Source organism: Balaenoptera borealis, assembly GCF_965194805.1.
Source record: "Balaenoptera borealis genome assembly, chromosome: 5".
Taxonomy (NCBI): Eukaryota; Metazoa; Chordata; class Mammalia; order Artiodactyla; family Balaenopteridae; genus Balaenoptera; species Balaenoptera borealis.
In genome coordinates this window covers 88,597,392-88,618,634 of record NC_138862.1, presented here as the reverse complement: position 1 = coordinate 88,618,634, position 21,243 = coordinate 88,597,392, and the positions used below count along the sequence as shown (strand labels likewise).

The 21,243-nt window shown below is 35.6% G+C and overlaps 1 long non-coding RNA gene across 1 annotated transcript in view; it reads left to right on the top strand.

Moving 5' to 3' along the window:
- Positions 1–21,243, top strand: part of LOC309629850 — a 56,658-nt gene that overhangs the window by 23,911 nt on the left and 11,504 nt on the right. The gene's annotated exons all lie outside the window — the stretch shown is intronic.

Here is a 21,243-nt window from a genome sequence, read left to right as displayed (position 1 = left end):
CAGTCAGTAGTTATTTCGGTCCTGGGTATTACAAGGCAGCTTTATGGAGGCTATCAAATTGCTTTCCAAATCTGTTGAAGTGGCAGTTGTTATAGGATTAACTGGATCAACAGAGTCTAGAGAATCTGAAGTTGAATCAGAATTGGATTCCTCTACTAAATAATCTTTATCCTCTTTGGAATCATCCAAAAAAATCTTTAATACTCCTGTTTCTCCTTATAAGAGTTGTTTCTTTAACACTAATATCTTTTTACTCTTTTGTTGGGGCTTTTTTTTTTTGGCACTTTAGTTTCCTCCTACAATTGGATAAATAAAAAGTAGAGTAGAAACACATAAAAATGGGTGATGGGGTGAGATAGTATTTCTCAGATATTAATTGTAATTTAGAACTATAATATTTGGACAGCATGATGCAAAGTGTAAGAACAGACTAGTTTGAAACAAAAACATGTGTAAAAGTTTAGAATATAATCAAGAGGTACCCCAATAAGTGGTATTGGGAACACTGGCTAATTGCTTGGGGGAAAAAGTTAGATTCCTACCTCTTACCATTATACATTTATCAAGATTAAAATATTTATATATAAAGAGAGTAAGCCATACTGATAGTAGGAGAAAATAAATTTTTATTTTAAATGACATCATGGTGGAGAAAGTCTTTCTAGGCATGACACCAAAAGCAGAAGCCAAAAGTAAAAGACTGATAAATGCAATTATCTAAAAATTAGAACATCCCATATAATGACAAAAGAAATAATTAAATGCAAACATAAACTGGGAAAAGTATTTGCAACATATTTGAGGTGAATACATAAAAGTTCTTAAAATGAATATGGAAAAGAGAAAAAAGTAGCCCCCCCAAAATGACCTTAGGACATGAAGAAGTAACTGGTAAAGAAGAAATAAAAATGGCCTATGTTTTAAATGCCCTGACCCATTAATAATCAAATAAATAAACATTATAAAGACAATAAAAGGTAGCATTTATCTATTAGAGTGGAGGCAAAAAGGATATCGAAGAGGTAAAGAAATAGGAACTTTCATACTCTGCTGGTGGGAGTATAATTTTTAAAACATTAATCATTTAAACAATTAATTTAAATGTTTTAAAACCTTTCTGGCAGGCAGATTGCAAAATATATTGAATCAATTATTATATCCTTGACACAGAAATTCTCTTTCTAGGAATTTAGCCTAAGGGAAAAAATTAGATGTACATAAAAGCATAAAATGAAATAGCATCCATTAAGGATTACAATGTAAGCATTCATTATTTTCATGGAGAGGTATTTATGTGATTTCCATAATTTCCTGTTTTAAAGGATACTGTAATAAATTTGCTTCTACATATATTGATATATTTATTCACAATGAGAGAGTTTCTTTGTCAAGTGAGATTAGTCATCCGATGCCCTTACATTCTTTATACATAGGTGTCTCATTTGCCTCACACAAATTCCAGATATTCTCCCTTTGGATCTGTCATTGAGGATTCTTTCCTTTCTCTTTCTCCCTTTCTTTCTCCCTTTCTTTCTCTCTTTCTTCCTCTCTTTCTTCCTTCCTTCCTTCTTTCCTTCTCTCTCTCTCTCTCTCTTTCTTTCTTTCTAAAATAGCCTAATCTGGAATTAATGGTGCAATTAGTGTGCTATTGCCCACCCTGAGCCACAGCCATCAGATGAAGAGCCAACAGAATGGTATTAGCCTTTGGACCAACAAATCAGTTCAAGCACATGTGTAAATATAGGAGAAACACCTCTACCATTATGTCTGCCTTCACTTTGGATCATTTTAAGGGGCACGTTGAGAACATAGCTCCATTCCCCCACCTAAATAACCAACAATCAGTGCCTTGCAGATGAGTTGTTGCAGTTCCTCATGTTGAGATGTTCCTTAAGATTTTCAAGCATAAGTATTGGCCCCTTCATGCTTTACCGTCAGATATAACTCTTAGTTATCACTGGTGGAAAGACTTGAAGGACTTGAGGAAAATTTAAAGAGTGGGAAAAGACACGAAGCTTACTCAGTTTTCCACACTATCCATAAAACATCTTAGTGCCCAAGATTTAAGTTAACTACTGCCACTCTTCGTTACCTCTAGCCTCTGCTTTACCCACCTGAGTCTACCTGTACACTGGTATTGAGAATTTTTATACCTGCAGTGCCTTCCCCTATTCCCATTTCATCTTCTCTTTTATCATCTTTGCCAAGTCCCTTAACCACCTTATGTATTCTTTGAAGATAGAGGCCTGTCTCTTAGTGCTGCCTTACTTGCTGGCCAAAGAATGCTCCTTCTATATCCCACCACTTTGAAGAATTTGGAAAAGCCAAATTTAAGGGTAAGGAGACACCTAAGATATCTAATAATCTCATGTCCTGCTATTAATAATGAGTCTCACCATGGGAAAACCAAGTGTGAGGACAAAACGGAGCTCCTCTGGGGTGTCTCCTTTATAAGAGGGTCAGGATAAAACAAACAAGGAGGCACAAAGGCATCTGAATTTTAATGCTCAGCAGCTGGGGTCTCCCTTCCCACAACCTTGTCCAGGTAAAATTCTCTTTCTCTGAGTTTCTCTTTCTCTGAAATCCTCATTCTACCATTCATCTACGATAGGCAGAATTCTTGTCACATTTGTTGAGTTAGCCCAGACCCTACACAGACCCTGACATGCAATATGCACTCAATAGTGTGATGATTTAATATGAAGGAATAAGCTAAGTTCTCTCTCTTCTTTTGGGATTTCATGAGAGGAAAAGCATCCAATTTTGTAAAGATAATTACAAAATTTATACATCTAGTAAGGAGTTCAGTTGTATCTAGAATAAGCTTCCTTTCCCTGAAGCTGAAAGGCTACATATCAGTGCAAGACCTGTGTGCCTAAATTTACATTAGACGCTATAGGGAGTTTCAAAGATAATACAAGATAGACTATGTCTAGGAAGAGATTATAATGTAATAAGAGACAAGTGAATTTCAAACACATATATGACACTGACGTAAACTAAATAAAACATATATAGAAATACGTGTTTTCAAATTTAAAAAGAGGTTGCTGGAATCATTAGGAAAGCTGACGGATGGTAGGCTAGAGAGAGAGTCCACACTTTGTACCACTCTGGGCCCTGCTCCTTGGCTGTTTTCCACCACAATTAGTTATCTGGCAACCTTGCAAGATCTTAATAAAAATAACTCATAAGATTTAGTCACATCAGGAAGGCCATCAGAATGAGTGATCACAAATGTTTTGAAAGGGTCACAAGCTAAGTCAGCATATAGGATACTCTTTGGGAAAAAAAAATGTCTTATCTCTTTCATCTCCAAAGAAAACATTAGAAGACTATTGTTACAACCCTGGCACTCTCATTCCATTCCCCCAAAATCTATTAGTATCATGTTATGAAGTTTGTGCCATTGCCAGGGGGTCTGATAAAATCCCACAGCATTTCTTTCATTTTTTCTTTCTCAGAGGAATAAATGTTTTCCAATACTGTTCTACACATTGCCACGCTTTCTAACCTAGTTCATACCAGATGTATTTTTACCTGCAATTACTTCAGGTTTCATGATGCAAAGGACTTTAAAAAGACATAACTACAATATTTATATTAAAAATTACACTCAAGAGATTGTGTAAAGCCCCTCACAGTTCACAAAACCCATTTGCCCATAGTTGTCATTTTAAACTTAAAACCACCCCTATGACTTGTTTGGGCAGGTTGTGGGATTTTTTTCCCATTTTAAGGAGGAAAAAATTGAAGTTTCAAAAGGTTAAGGCAAATTCTCAAGGTTAACATAGCACAAATAATAAAGTAATTCTTGAAAGTCATGTGTCTGCCTCCAAAACTGTGATCACCTGTATCTATAGATAGGATGCACAGCTGGGGAAAAGAGGGAGAGCAGTAGTGTAATCTTTCGTAGCACCCCTAGCATAGCGGTCTGGAGGCCAATGATTTACTAAACTCAACATACCTTCATAACAAGAACTCCATTAATCACCTTTTCCTTGTTATCCTACCTTTACCACCAGGAATGGCACTTCTCAGGTAAGACCAGTTACATAATTTTCAGGAACCAATGTCCAGTTCTTAGGGTCTTCTCAGTGCAAAACTGAAAAAGATTGAAAAATGCTTTCCTGAGATTTTATTATTAACTCAATGTAACCCTCTTAATTTTTGGATACTTCTGTTTACCTCATACCTCCAGATTTCCATTGTTTCCTCAGGCTCTTACTATCCAGAACAATCCATCAGATCTACCCTCTCTGGGAAGAACCCTACACACTTTTCTGCCACCTTTCCCATGACATTAGAAAGAGGAAAATAAATGATTCACAATAAGACATTAATGATAGTAATCTGATGAGTGGATTTCTCATCTGATGGCAAAAGTATTTCTTTTGTGAATCTATAATGGAGTCACTTCGGACATTTGTGATCAGCCACAAGGGGAAAGAGAGAAAAAATTTGGAAACAGTCTTACTAGCAACTGCTAGCCTTAAGCCTCACCATAACTATTAATCTGGATATTCTCAAGTCTACAATCCTAGGTTTACATAAATAATTTATCCATATTGCTTTTTAAATAAATAATTACATTTTTTAAATGTTTAGACTATTACACTGAAATACTGTCCCAATGAAAATAATGAACTGTCATTCACAAACACATACTTTCACTGTCAACATGTTATATGAGAAAACTGTGAAAGAGTAAAGGAATTGAATTCTGTGGAAGTTCCCCAGTGGATCTTCCAAGGTAAATAAAATGTCCTCTTTCTCTGAGCCGTTTTAAGCCTTGATTACATTAACTTTTAAAAAATGCACAGAGGAAATACTATTTTAGAGAAGGTTCTGAAATTGCCATATTTTTTGGAACTCTGGTACCTCACGGATGACAGCATATGTCACTGTTAACCTTGTGTTATATTTCTGAACCAGTGTCCAGCACAGCCTCTGAGGCCATCTGCTTTTTATGGTTGTCAGCCCTGAAAATAGCCTGAGATGGCTGAATCCCTGGAACACATTTTTCCTACTGTTTGGATTAGAATAGCACTTCCACCCTAATCAATCTCTCTATTTTAACTTAAGCATGTATTTGACAAACTTGCTAGGTTTGATTCTTTAGTATACGCAGTAGACTTTAATATCCCAGGTGATATTTGACATGGGGGAAGTTTCAGTGCCCATGAAACAGAATGCTAGTCACATTTGCTTTGCTCTCTGTTATGGGGGAAAAGAACATGTACTAAATAAAACCACAAGAGCAGGGATACTAGGAAGCCCTTGTTCTGGTATTTTCCTCGAGTTAACACTTGCACTATCCTCCTTGCTCATTTAGATACTTCTGGTTATATAATTTTCCTATATCTATTATGATTTCTTGCCTCTCTACATAGCTCTTTGTTGCTCTCCTGACTATCTGTGTCTGATGGCTGAGGCACACCATCAAAAATGTGTGCTCAGACAAATGGTGAAAACAGAACATCTGAAAATGCAGGACTATTTCATGCAGATTTATGACTCAAACAGGATCACCTTTGTCCCAATTAAGCAAGCCTACTTGAAGAAAGATGGCTGAAACATTGTTTTTATAAAGAGAGATTTTTAAAAATGTCTCAAATAAAGCTAAAAGAAAAAGAACATAGGAGAAGATACAGGAAGAACATTACCTACTAAGTCATTGCGTTTGGAAACCTTGGAAACACGTATTAAATTGCTCTGTTTCTGAACTGGATGGAGCTCTGTGGAAATCCTCCTGTGACTTCTCTCACTGCCTTCATTCAATTTTATATTGTTTTGAAGGTCCAGGCAGAGAGGATATGTAATTGGACATTTGGTGAATGCAGAGGAGTGAAACTGTGTCCAAAGTTATTAGCTTATCTCCGTTTGAAGAGCAAGGAGAACATTTTACTTCATCTAACTTTTTTATAGCAATCAATTAATCCTTTGCTTCAAGGATGACAACAGAATGCCTTTATTCATTCTCATGGAAACACTGACATCTAGTGGGTCACTGCATTAATGCAGGGCAGCACGAAGGCTAGGGAAACTACTCCAAGTTTGGGGATATTCAATGTTTTATGCTCTCTTTGATTAATTAATTTGGCCCATTGACCTCTCTAGCTAGCTCCTGCTTAAAATTGTGGATAAAAAATAAAAATTCAAAGAAAGTTACAGAAAACAAACTTAGCACACCTAACCAATAGCCTTCAGACACCCTGTAACTAAATTCTTAAGGATTATTTTAGTTGAAGATTTAATTATTATTCATATGAACCAATATTAGCAATGGTTCACTGAGCTTTAATAATGATAGAAACTAATACTTAGTATTTGGAGACCTATATAGTCTGTCACAGTAGTTCCTAAACTTTATTTCAGAGGTGATGTTGACGAGCAGTATGAGCTCTCTGCCACGCTAAGTTCTGTGTACAATTTCAAGGGGCTCATAGAACCAGTGAAGTTTGAGATTTCTGGTAACTGACTATACTGCTGAACTGAATGAATAAGCATTTTCAGAACTCTAATGGAAAACTGATGAATTCATAAAAGTGTTAACAAAAGATCAAGATGAAAAAAAAAATAATTACATGGGACTGAGTGAACTGATGAGGATGATTATAATTTTTGTGACTTTCTGTTTGAATTAAAAAAAACAAACAAACGACATGGAGAACCTAGTGGCAAGATGGGAGTAAAGACACAGACCTACTAGAGAATGGACTTGAGGATATGGGGAGGGGGAAGGGGAAGCTGGGACAAAGTGAGAGAGTGGCATGGACATATATACACTACCAAAGGTAAAATAGATAGCTAGTGGGAAGCAACCACATAGCACAGGGAGATCAGCTCGGTGCTTTGTGACCACCTAGAGGGGTGGGAGGGAGACGCCAAGAGGGAGGAGATATGGGGATATATGTATATGTATAACTGATTCCCTTTGTTATACAGCAGAAACTAACACACCATTGTAAAGCAATTATACTCCAATAAAGATGTTAAAAAAAAAAAATCCCACAAGGACTCAGAGGCAAAAAATATACAAATCAATTTTCACTGCAAAGTAAAGGAACTGTTACAGTGGAGGATTACTGGACTGAATGTCAATATTATGACATAGTATGAGTGTGTTTCGTGTTTGGTAATTGCAATCATTGTTGCTTTTGTTGTGGTCATCCATTTACAATGTTTGGTGTCAGTTTATTTATCTCTTGTAAAAATAAAATACAGTGTGTGGGTGTGGAAAAAAAAAAAGAACTCCTCAACTACTAATAACAGTTGAAAACTTTCATATAGCCTTTACTATGTACCAAACACTGTTCCAAGTTCTGTTACTATATTAACTCATTTAATTATCACAGCTTTTTAAAGTAGATATTATTATTACCCTTTCCTTTTCTCAGAAAAGGAAATTGAAACACAGAGAGATGAAAATATTTGCCCAAAGCTACCTAGGTACTAGGAGGTGTAGTTAAGATTCAAACTCAGGGAAGCTGACCTCAAAGTCCATGCGCTGTTCCACTGTCTGGGGCCTCTCACAGAAGGGGCACTGCAGAGATGGCTACCTGGGCAGACAGAAACCTTACATATTGCTCTCATCATGGCCAATCTCTTTAAGCAATCTCTTCAGACTACTTATTTTATATTCTTCGGTTGCCCAGAGTTGCATCACAGCAAATAAATATGCACTACCTAATTGGGAGAGAAGTAGGCAGGCGGAGAAATAAGACAATATGCTTTGGAGCCTTTAAAAGGGAGACGTAGTGCAAGTCTGAGTTACTAGGTCCTTCAGGTCTTACAGCATTGGGCTGACAGCCATTGGGAGTATAAAAGACTAGTATATTAATTCCAAAAACATTGAACTTGAGCAAATAATGTTAGTTCTGGGGGCCAGAGATGTGACAGACCTTCTTTGTCCTATATGACCTTTAATCTTTTACTTTCATATCTTGTACTCCATAAAGCTCTTTCAAAGCAAACTACCTGGATTAACTCTTCTGTGGTCAAACCAGGAGAGAAGGACTATAACATCTGCTCTCTAGCATGCATTTCTCCGGGGAGGCAATGAGGTTAGGAACCAGGGTGTATGTACTGGATTACCATCCTCCAAGACGTCCCTTAATCCAGCCCTGGACCATCCTACCTGCATTCCTCCCCAGAGATTGGAAGGAGATGAGGGGAAGAGGCTGTTGGACAACAATAAACCTGCTTCACTAGAGCCCTTCCCCCACACCCCAGAGCACTCAGCTGCCGTTTGGAATCCATTTTCAGGTGGTAAGAGAGGGAGGTCTTGGAAAAGATCTGCTTATTTCCAATGCGTCCTTTATAAAGTAGGCACTCGAGTTCTTTGACCTTGCCATGCATCTTTCCTTTGAAATGGAAGCAGTGAAGACTTTAAAAACATTATCTCGGGCTTCCCTGGTGGCGCAGTGGTTAAGAATCTGCCTGCCGATGCAGGGGACACGGGTTCGAGCCCTGATCCGGGAAGATCCCCCATGCCACGGAGCAACTAAGCCCGTGCGCCACAACTACTGAAGCCCGCGTGCCACATCTACTGAAGCCCGCGTGCCTAGAGTCCGTGCTCCGCAACAAGAGAAGCCACCGCAATGAGAAGCCTGTGCACCGCAACGAAGAGCAGCCCCCGCTCGCTGCAACTAGAGAAAGCCCGTGTGCAGCAATGAAGACCCAACACAGCCAAAGATAAATAAATAAAATAAATAAATTTATTAAAAAACAAACCAAAAAAACCCCATTATCTCCTATTCTAGAGAGTTTTCCCTTTTCCACCCTTGGCCCAAACACTTAACCAAGCTAGAAATAGGGACTGCGTCACATAAATACAACTGGGTTTGTTAACACAGAACTTCTAATGCAGATAAGGAGGAACAGATGTGAATGTCCATAGATGGTAAAATGTTTTCTCCAGGGTATCCTGATGAATCTAAAAGAAAGGCACACATGTTTCCCAATTAAGAAAATGCCTGCCAAGCAATGGGTAATACCATATGTCTAACCTCTTAAATGAAAATGAGTGGCCAAAAGCTTTTTGATAAAAAAGAAAAGAATTATTTGTATTTGTGGCCTGGTATTCTGAACTTGCAAAATATCATCTTTGCATTTTGGTTATCTCCACTATTATCTTAAGTATACTTGGACTATTTGATGGTGCTGTCGTAATTCTACAATTAATCTAGGGATATTTACCCTTCTCTTCTTTGTCTTTAAAAACACCATTTTCTCATTTAAGGAGAGAACTCGGTGCATTCCCAGTATAGTTTTAAGTAATTTTTAATATTCAGTGATAAAGTTCTGTGCTTCATACTTCACCACTGGGCTATCAATTTCTCCTCACAAACTCCTGAGGGATCAAATCAAAAGGCTTTTGAAAAATCAGAATAAATTCCATCTACTAACTCACCTTTTCCTTAATCTTTTCTGAGAAATTTGAAAGACTTGCTCAATAAATGTTAAAAAAATAATAAAGGTCAGAGAAAGTTCATAGAATTCTTTCTAAGAGGAACATTTTCTTAAGTTCATCAAACTGGAATTTTCTAACTATAGGGGAAATAAGTAGCCTCATTAAGAGAGAATTCTGCTTTCATTTGTCCACTCAGTGTACAGAATTGTGTTCTCCTGATCTAGGTATCTATATTTAACTTAATACTTTGTAAAAATGAGAGAAGAATTTATTGCAAAGAACTGAAACTTGCAATACAGTGATAACCAGGCATAGATTATAACACATAGGACACAACTAACGAAGAATATTAGGTTGGTTCTGAGATGAATACCTCTTTGTTAAAGACCAACGAAGCTCCTTTACCAGTGGGATTAAGGGTATGAGCTCTCTTCAGTCTCATTCCAACTCCTTGGGTGCCATATGGCTATTGCTCCACTAGGGTGTTGTCAAAATATTTAAAACTCAGATTTGAACTTTGCTTAGGTACTTGTTAAATTAATAAAATTAATCTATAATGTTATAGTATACATATATGATTTTATAATAAATGTAATATATATAATATCATTCATTCAGGGTTTACTCTTCTAAGTGTCCTACCAAACACTGCATTGTTTTTATTTCATTTAGTTCTCCTCTAATGAAACATAAACTCCATAAAGGCAAGGACATTTTTTTCCTATTCACCACTTTATCACCAGTGACTGAAACAGTGCCTGCTATGTAATTTGTCAAATAAATGTATGAATGTTGAAAGTATTATGATAAATATTTGACAGATGAAAAAACTAAAGCTCAGCAAAATTGCCTTGTCACAAAGCTATCAAAGAACAAGTCCCTTATCCAAGGTCAAACAGTAAGTTTTGAGGCTGAAGTATAACCCAGTTTTATCTGACTTCAAAAGCCAAAAGATATATTTCAGAGTAATAAAGTCTACTGCTATAAAAAGCACTGCTTTTTTCCATATGCTGTCTGTGAATTGTTAGCCTTGTCCCTCTAATCTGAGTGGGACACTTGGTTTCTTGGTGTTCTTTGTAAGAGACTCCACTCTCTCCTCTGCTATTAAGATAGGAAGCATTAAAGCCCTCTGCAGGAATACTGTTCCTACTTGGTGCCAAACTGAAAAGTGGTCTCCCATATGGGCAGGAAGGTGATATTCCCACGTACCACAATTACACACAGCTCACAGCAATAGCTCAAGACAGTACATACTTTTTAATACCAAATATCATATAGTTTGTATTGGGTCCCTCTATTCTCTCAGCCATTTACCTTCTTTGCATTGGATACTTACAATTTTCCTGCTTTTCCCCAAACTAGCTTCCTATCCTCAATTTTTTAAGATACAGGCTGCATTCAGAAACTGAATGATACTCATATTAAAATCTTGTGTTCAAGATTGAGCAAAAACTAGGAAGCAGTAAAACATGGATGGACCTTGAGGGTATTATGCTAAGTGAAATAAGTCAGATGGAGAAAGACAAATACCATATGATTTCACTCAGATACGAATATAGAAAACAAACAAACAGGGCTTCCCTGGTGGTGCGGTGGTTGAGAATCTGCCTGCCAATGCAGGGGACACGGGTTCGAGCCCTGGTCTGGGAAGATCCCACATGCCACGAATCAACTGGGCCCGTGAGCCACAACTGCTGAGCCTGCGCGTCTGGAGCCTGTGCTCCACAACAAGAGAGGCCGCGATAGCGAGAGGCCCACGCACCGCGATGAAGAGTGGCCCCCGCTTGCCGCAACTAGAGAAAGACCTCGCACAGAAACGAAGACCCAACACAGCCAAAAATAAATAAATAAATAAATTTATTAAAAAAAAAGAAAACAAACAAATAAACAAAATAAAACAAAATAAATGAACAGACCAAACCAAACAAAAACAAACACATAGATACAAAGAACATAGTAGTGGTTACCAAGGGGAAAGGACAGGGAGGAGGATGAAATAGATAAAGGGAGTCAACTGTATGGTAACTGATGGAAACTAAATTTTTGCTGGTGAGCATGCTGTAACGAATACAGAAGTAGAAACATAATGTTGTACACATGAAGCTTGTATAATGTTATAAACCAGTTACCTCAATAAAAAATAAAACAAACAAATAAATAAAATCTATTAATTTTATTAAAAATTAATAAAACATGTTAAAAACGTGCTTCCTTGACTGTTTGTGTGTGGGTCTCTGTTCCCCGCTCCTTGAGGAGGAGCGCTCTGGTGTAGCTGAGGGAGTCCTGGCTGCACCGTTTCTAGCCATGTGATTTGGGGCAGGTGTTTTATCCCCGAAACTTTCATTTTCTCAATGTGTGAATCTTGGGATAAGTTAAAACTTACCTTAAGGGCTGTTATTTGACCACTGAAATTTTTTAATTTCTTGTTTTACTCTGCAGGTAATAATATAAGCACATGTTACAAAATTCAAAAATACAAAAGAATATTTAGTGAAAAGTAAATGTCCCACCCACCCTTGTCTTCCAACTCTGAAACTAAGAACTGTTTCCTATGAGTCCTACCAGAGGAATCCTTTGCATATTCAAGCAAATGTAATTTTTATTAATGTTTTAACAACATACCTGGTGTTTTGTCTTTCTTTTTTTTAATCTATCAACATTTCCTTAAGGTCTTTCCATACAGGAGAGTTCACCAAAATCTTACTCATACTTTTGAAAAGCTGTATGGGATTATTTCTGTACCACAAAAAATTATCTTTTGATTAATACGGAAGAACAAACAGGTAAAAACATTCAAGACATTTTGAAAAGAGAATAATGATAGAGAATTGGCCTACCCAGCTATCTAAATGTTGAAATACATTCTGAAACAGTAAGTAAAACAGTACAATACTAGTGCAGAACAGACCACAAACAGAAAGAATATTAAAAAGACCTAGTATACATTTAAAAAATTGGTATATGATAAAAGCTATGTAATTATTTGGATATCTGGAAAAAGTTAAATTATATAATTATCACATCCCATATATATTCTAAATGGATTAAAGAGTTAAATATAAAAGAAAAAAATGAAACCATAAAAGAAGTAAAAGAAAATGTAAGTAAGCATCTATTTGATCTTGGAGTTAATAAGGACTTTTTAAGCAAAAGATGAATCTATATCAAAATCAACCATACCAAAGAAACTACAGCAGAATCAAAAGAAGAAACTATAAAGAAAAGTGATAGATTTCTATGATTTCTATTTCTATAAGTTTGACTGTGTGTAGAGTAAAAAATTCATTACATGAGAAAAATTAATAGGCAAATTACAAAAAGAAATATTTTGGAACATATATGACAGACAAATGGCTAACAACCTTTACACTGAAAGACGTCTCACCGATAGCAAGAAAAATAAAAACCATCCAATATAACTGTAAGCAAAGTACATAATGTGACAATTCACTAAAGAAAAGCTTATACAAATGGCCAATAAACATTTTTAACCTATATCTAACTTGCCAGTAATACAAAATGGTAAGTAATGCTACATGAACAATGAAGTGTCTTTTTTTTTTTCCATGTGTAAAGTTGAGAAAGATAAATGCACAATTCTCAGTACTAGCAAATGCTCAGTGAAATCGATGCTTTCATATTCTTACTACCTTTCTGAAGGGTAATTTGATATGTTATTCAAAAGCCTTAAAGTTGTGAATTTTTTGTCTTGTATTTCTTTTTATAAGAAGTTATTCTGGTAAAATGATCAGATTATACAAAAAGATTTATGTATAAGAATGTCCATAGAACATGGAGAAAAGTTTCAAACAACTTATATGGCCATCAGTGGTATGTTAGTATATACATATTTTGCTACACTAGGCAATTGTTAAATTTACGTTTTATAGAAAATGTAATGAGAAAAAAGTTCTCCGTAAATAGCTAAATGAAAATCAGATTATAAAAGATTGTATGCAGTCCATTTTAAACATGTGTACATAAATGTACACAAACATATATATGTCCTATAAAAAAAGATAGAGTTTTATACAAACTGATGCTTTTCTGAGTGAACTAGTAAAGAATAATTTCTTTAATTTTGTACAGAAAAGTATTATCTTTATAATCAGAAAAAGTCAAAAAATGTCATTTTTAAATTAGGATCAGAGCAAACATCCCTGATTTAGATATCTAACTATTATTGTGTCACATTATTTGTATCAGACCTTACTGAATGTTGCTTGGATATAAATTTTCTTTAAAAAATTGCAAACAAATAAATACTATTTCAGATCATCTTTAGGGAATCTCTCAGCTCTAAGACTAAAGTCCAAAATATCCCGAGAGGCTCTAAATATTATTAAAATATTTTTATGTTTTATGTTTCTGCTTTGTGTTGAAGCAGTTGTTTAGATAAAAAAAAAGTAATTGTGTAAACAAACACTGCTGAAGCCTAATTAAGAAACTAAAATACCAGTAAGTGTGACCATGTAGGTAAAGGACTAGGATAGTTCCTGTAGGCATCAGCCATGGAATTTGCCAAGATAAGTCTGCCCTACCCAGCAACAACTATGACATCACATGTTCAAGTTCTACCATTGGCACAAAAAACAAGAATCAGGCTGGTAATCTAGGTCAAGAATTCATTTCAGCATGAATCACAATTTTTTAAGAGTGATTTGCCAATAATTTTTCAGTTTCTTTTCATGGTTTTCTGAGAAAGTCCAAAGCCATGATTTAGTTACATTACTTGAATTGACAACAAAGCTAGTCATGCATGAGAAAATCATTACTAATGTGTTTAAGCACCCTTAAATCTGTTTCTATTTCACTTCTCCCACGCTATTAGGACAATCAGCTCCACTCTAGTTTTCCAGTACTTCTAGTCAGGGTTCAATTCCCAAAATCAGATGAAACTGAGGACTACTTTAATTATCTAGAGATCTTCTGAGATACCCAAAAATGTCTGCTGATGCCCAGTTACCCAAAAATGTGCCAGCACCAAGGGCAGCAATACTTGCAAGTCCATTTTACATAAAACTTTCTAGCTAGCATTTCTTGATTGATTGATAGCTGATACACAGCAGTATATATCAATCCAAAATAGACTGTGGTAGATTATTACTTAAAAATGGAAGAAATGGATTTTAGCACACCAATGCTGCCACTGAGAACAAGAAGAAAAACCAAGATAAAAGATGGTAATCATCTGTTTGAAGTCAGCAGACTGCAGCAACAGAAAAGAGAATTGGAAGAACCGTACTCCAGAGAGGGGAGAACGTAGCAGAAGTAAATGGACTTCTGCAGTCACTTTTACCCTAGAGGCATTTGCCAATTCTGTGAATGGGCACACGGAGGAGAATCCATTTCGTACCCGAAAAAAGGATGCTACTGGAGGACAGAGAAAGAAAAAAATACTAAGCCTTTGGTGGAGATACGTGGGGGGAGCCTCAGGCATACTGCTGGTTTTCCTCTCACAGCAGTTACCAATTTCTGGAGCAGTAGCAGGCAGAAAACTAAACCTTAAGCAGACAGTTTCTGAAAGATTAGGTAAAGCTTTGGCAGTCTCATAAAAATATACCATTAAATAAGTGAAAAGCCAACCCACAAAGTGAGAGAAAATATTTGCAACAATATATCCAACAAAGGTTTATAGCTAAAATATGCAAAGAATTAAGTATCATTATCATACTAAGTGAAGTAAGTCAGACAGAGAAAGACAAATATCATGATATCCTTATATGCAGAATCTGAAAAAAATGATACAAATGAACTTATTTACAAAACAGAAACAGACTCAGAGACTTAGAGAACAAATTTATGGTTACCGGGGGGCAGGGGGGGCAGAGTGGGAGAGGAGGGATAGATTGGGAGTTTGGACATGTACACACTGTTATATTTAAAATAAAATGCCTTTCCATGAAATAAATAAATAAATAAATAAATAAATAAACTTTTGTTACATTAAGCCATCGCTGGCCGGGGGGGCGGGGGGGGGAGAAATTTTTCTATCTGTTAATACATTTCCTTTGTAATGTAAAAATACATGTGCATTTTCTCTCACCATGATGATATTAGCCTTAAATTGTCTATTTTATGATTCATTCATTTAAAAATCACTCTTGGATTTGTCTAAACTGCTGTTTTTGTTTTAAAATGAATTAAGTTTTTGAATAAATTTTTAAATACTGAAAAATAAATAGAAGGGAGCCCGTCTAGGACTTCCTAAGAAGTCAATAAAGACAACCTATAGAATGGGAGAATATATTTGCAAATGATGTCACTGACAAGGGATTAATTTCCAAAATATACAAACCACATACAGCTCAATAACAAAAAGACAAACAACCCAACCAATAAATGGACAATAAAGCAAATAAATGCAATCAAGTGATCTAAAGCATTGTAATGAAAAAAAAAAATAAAAAGAACTCATGATATAATCCACTCAGAAACAAATGGGCAAAAGAGATGAATAAGCACTTCACAAAAGGACAAATCCATTTGGATAATCACCATAAGGAAAGGTGCTTAATTAACTTAATTAATCATCAGGAAAGTGAGAATTTAAATCACAAAGCCATTACCACTACGCATCTACCAGGAAAGCTAAAAATAAAACAAATAGATAAAAATTCCAAACGTTGGTGAAGTTGTAGAGCAACTGGTACTCTCATACATTGCTGGTGGAACTATACACTGGAAAAATGTTTGACAGTATCTACTAAAGCTAAGCATATACACATCCTTGATCCAGGTATTCCATTCCTTGGTAGACTAAAGCTAAGCATATACACATTCTTGATCCAGGTATTCCATTCCTTGGTAGAAACTCTATAGAAATGTATAAGTGTATGCCCAAAGAGACATATACAGGAATGTTTACAATGGCACTGTCATAATATCCCCAAATTGGAAGCTACCCAACAATCTAATAGTAGACTGGATAAATAACTAGTTGTATATGTACACAACAAATACTATTTAGCAGTAAGGATGAACAAATTATAACTGTATACAACAACATGGATAAATCTAATGGACAGTAAAAGAAACTAGACCCAAAAGAGTGCAAATGTTATGATTTTACTGATAAAAGTATCCAAAACAGACAAACTTAGCCTATGGTGTCAGAAGTCAGGAAAGTGGTTACTCTTAGAGGCTTAACAACTATAAGGGGACAAAAGAGAGCTTCTGGGATCTGGACAGTGTTCTGTTTTTAATCTGGGTGCTGGCCACATGGGTTTGTTCACTTTATAAAATTTATTCTGATACACACTTTTATTCTACACTTTTTGAAGATATATTTAAATTAAAAGTTTGCATCAAAATCTATATGCATATAGAAAGAGGAGCTGCCATTAGTTAGATTAAGATAACTGTCTTAGACTGAGATCAGTATCAACACCCCAGTGTGTATTAAATTCTTCTGTTAGATGCAATTGATTTCTATATTTGTGACTATCAAACTACTGAACAAATATTACTTAAATGCCTAATTGCTATGTTAGTGGTAAAAACTTAAGTTGAAGATATATGATCCCCACCTTCATTTTACAAAAATACTTTGTTTTTACAAAGTATTTACAGTCTGTTTGGGGAGATAAGATTAGAAACAAAATTAGCAAACAGAATTTGAAGTTGAAGTCTAAACTCCTCTTGAATCCTGGGAGTTTTCAGCTGATTGAATTTGGGAAATTGCTCCAGCCACCAAGATATCCTTTGAGGATCACATTTTCTGCTTGCAGAATATGATGTTTATTTTTAAGGTTTTTTGCATCTATGTTTACGAGGAATATTGACTTATAGTTTTCTTTTCTTGTAATGCCTTTGAGTAACACTGGCCTTATAACCTAGGAAGTATTTCTCCTTCAAATACCTGGAGGAGTTTTTGTAGCATGGTACAAACATTTGATAGAATTAGTAAGTGAAGACATCTCACTTGGAATGTTCTTTGTGCATAGGTTATCTTTAATAGATAGTGGACTATTTAAGTTATCTAATTATTATTTTTCCAATTTTATTGAGAAATAATTGACATATATCACTGTAAAAGTTTAAGGTATACAGAATGATGGCTTGATTTATATAAATTGTGAAATGATTACCACAATGGATTCAGCTAACATTTATCTTCTCATAGAGATACAATAAAAAGGAAAGAAAGAAAAAAAAGGAAAACAATTTTTTTCAAAATTATGGAATACTTCATGAATTTGCATGTCATCCTTGCACAGGGGCTAATCTTCTCTGTATCATTACAATTTTAGTATATGTGCTGCTGAAGCAAGCATGTTATTTAATTTTTGAATTAGCTTTGGTAGATTGTGACTTCCTATGAATTTGTCTTCTGCTGGTAATAAATTCTTTCTGTATTCATTTGGGAAAAAATATTTACTTTGCCTTCAGTTTTGAAATATATTTTCACTAGGTACAGAATTTTAGGTTGCTATGTTTCTACTTCAAACACTCCATTATCTTTTTTCTTGAATGGTTTCTGATGAAAAGTTTGCTATAATTCAGATTTTGTTCCACTTTTTTATTGTTTTACCTTTATTAAGCTGCCTTCAAGAATCTCTCCTTAGTTTTGGTTTTCAGCAGTTTGCCTATGATATATACAAATATGTTTATATTATATTCTGCGTGGGGTTTTCTGAGCTTCATATATCTGTTGTTCATTATTGCTAATTAATTTCATAAATTCCAAGCCATTATCTATTCAAATATTTATTCTGTCTACTTCTGTTTTTTTTGTCCTTCTGGGAATTCAATTATTTATATTTTTAGACCATTTGCTGTTGACCCACAGCTCTTGAATATTATGTTGGCATTTGTAACTCTTTTATTCACTTTGCATTTGATTTTGGATAATTTCTGTTGACCTACCTCCACATTTAGTCATTCTTCATCAACGGCATCCAGTCTGCTAATCAGCCCATTGGAACAAATCTTCCTTTCTGATATCCTATTTTTCTTAATTTCTAATATTTTAATTTATCTCTTAAAATAATTTTTCTCTCTCTGCTGCAAGTCCCCATCTGTTCCTGTATGTTGTCCACTTTTTTCACTAGATTTTTTAACATATTAATCAGAGTAATTTTAAACTCCTGTCTAATTGATCTAACATGTATATCATCTCTGTGTCTGGTTCTGTAGATTATTTTTTCTTCTTACAATGAGTCTTTTTCTTTTTTCTACTTTATGTGTATTATGCAACTTTTGATTGACTATTGAACATCACATATCAAAGAATAGTACAGTCTGCTCTTTGAGGCAAATACCTTTTATTCCCAGAGATGGGCATGACACTTCTCTCAGGCTGTTAGTGGAGGTAGGGTTTGATTCAATCTAGTCAATAACTGAATTGGGTTTGGTTTTGTTGTTATTGTCATTATCCTTAGGGCATCATGGAATTCACCTTCAGTGTTGGGTTGCCACTACCTTCTTAATGTAGAACCAGGGCTCCTGGGTCCACACAAAGCAGAAGGCTTCTAGTGTTCTTATCCTACCCTACACTTTCAGAAATCCCTGAATGTCTGAATCACAGAAAGAGTCTCTCTACACCCCTGTCCACTGGTGGGTTGCTCCTGCTTGTTACTTGGTGCTAGGTTTATAGTGGGGGTGAAAAGGGTGCTTAGTTCTCCTTGTCCAATCTCAAGCTCAGGCAAGGCTTGTTCACATGGGCCTTGTGGGTGAAGCATTTTCAGCGTTTCTTCCTCTTCTCCCTCCCATAGAAGCCAAACGTTTTAAAAAATCTGTGTCAGATTTTAGGCGGGAGATCATTTTCTGGCCCTTCACAAGTGGTAGCAGATCTTGCGTTGTACTAGTGCAGGATTTTAGGACCAAGAGGTTTTTCTGCCCCTCCAACGGCATACTTGATGGCAACTGTTTTGTATCTTCCCCCAATGGCTAAGTATTTTGTTTCATATGAGAGAAGGATCTGGTGAAGTAAGCTGTGTTTTTTGCTGTGTTTTGTCTCCCGTGTTATCAAATCACCTCCTGCATATCTCAGTTAGGAGGTAGAGAGGGGTTCTCCAGTCTCCTGCCCTACACCCAGTCTCTCTTTGAGCACTTATTGTATTGATGGATCAGTGGAGAAGAGTTCGTGAGTGAAGACAAATTTTCCTTCTCTCTGGGGCTTTCAGTTTTTTTAAACTGAAATCTTCACCTACTCTTGGCCTTTAAGAAGTATTTACAGTACTGACTGGTTTTTTTCTTACGTACTTTTATGACAGCAAGTATTCTTCCCACGCTCTGCCAAAGTTGAAAAGATTTGTGTCTGCTTTCCTCCTGCCAAGGGATCTGTCACTTTTCAGAATTCAGTTTTCTTGGTTGTCTTTTGACCTCAGCACTCTGATAGCTTTGGGATAAGTTATAATTTTGTAGATCATCTGCTTTTTCTCATCAATAGGATGGGAGCAAAATTCTTTTGCAGCTTTCAGCATCCTAAGTTGAAGAACCACCTGTTAGGATTTTCACTGGGATTAAAATCTACAGATCAATGTTGAAAGAATTTTCATCTATACAATATGAGTATTTTAATCCACTTAATTTAGTGTAAAATTTTTGAGTGGTTAATTTATAGCAATCATGGTTTTTTATCATTGTCATAATATAATACTGTAAGTATCCACCCTTGCTGAAAATTACCCTTACTGAAGTCCACATCTCCTCTGGTGGCAAAGGCAGGGAGCAAATGTGAAAGGAAGATAGTGATATCACCTTTTTTCTCCTTTCACAGGGCATAATAACACCCATTCAAAGTCAAACAGCTACTAATTGATTACAGATATGTCTACAACCCCGATCTTATTGACCCCAGCCCACGGGTCTTTCCACTATACACTTTTCAAATTTTTTTTTTCTGTTCCTATAGCCAAACCTTTCAACTTTGGATATTTGTGCTGAATCTTTTGATGAAAGGAAGGTCTTTACTTCTACAGAGTTTTTTCATATTCATCTTTATCAGTGCTTTTATCCAGGCCTATCATTTTTGTCACTTTACTTCCCATATACATTTGTATTCTTGGTAGTCTCTGGGATTTCATCACTTGAGGTTCTTTCTTTCATCAAAATTAGAAGAAAAAAAATTTTTTTAATTAAATAATCTAGCAGATAGTCTTTGCCATTCTCTACTTGAATTTGAAGTCCTGAAATTGGAAGACTAAGGCTGGATTTTAAGTTAGTTAGCTAGTCATCTTATTACTCAAATAAACATAGCCATTGTCATGGAACTGGAAATCAGGATCCAGATATGAGGGAAGGGGGACATCAGAACAAGGGATGGAGCAAATTACCCTATAGAAGGACAGTGGTAACAGTATTCAATGCAGTAAAATAAAATAGGTGTTGTCTGAAGTTTTTCCCAGACTTACTGCTTTCTTTCTACGCTTCATGTATATTTATAGACTTCTCATGGACTTCTCCTGGAAGGAGAAGAAGAGTTCAACAGAACTTGATAGTAAATAATTATAATAATTTCCAAAAAAACCAGTTAGTTAAGGAACAAGATTTCAATCAGGTTGTCTAACTCTGCAGCAGGGTTCAGCAAAATAAGGCCCACAGACTAAACCTGACCTGCCACTTATTTTTATAAATAAAGTCATATTGACACACAGTCATTTCTACTCCATCCTCCTTGTGCATCCATAGAGATATTTTAAACCACAAATTTAATCTTGTACTTCTTACTAAAAACCTTCTAAAGGCTTCCTATTGCTCCAAAACTCTTTATATAGCATATAAAACTACTCATAATATGACCCCTGCTTACCTAAGCAGACTCCACATTTATCTCTATTTTCCATCTTATATTCTGTATTTCAATTGTGCATTTACTATATTTA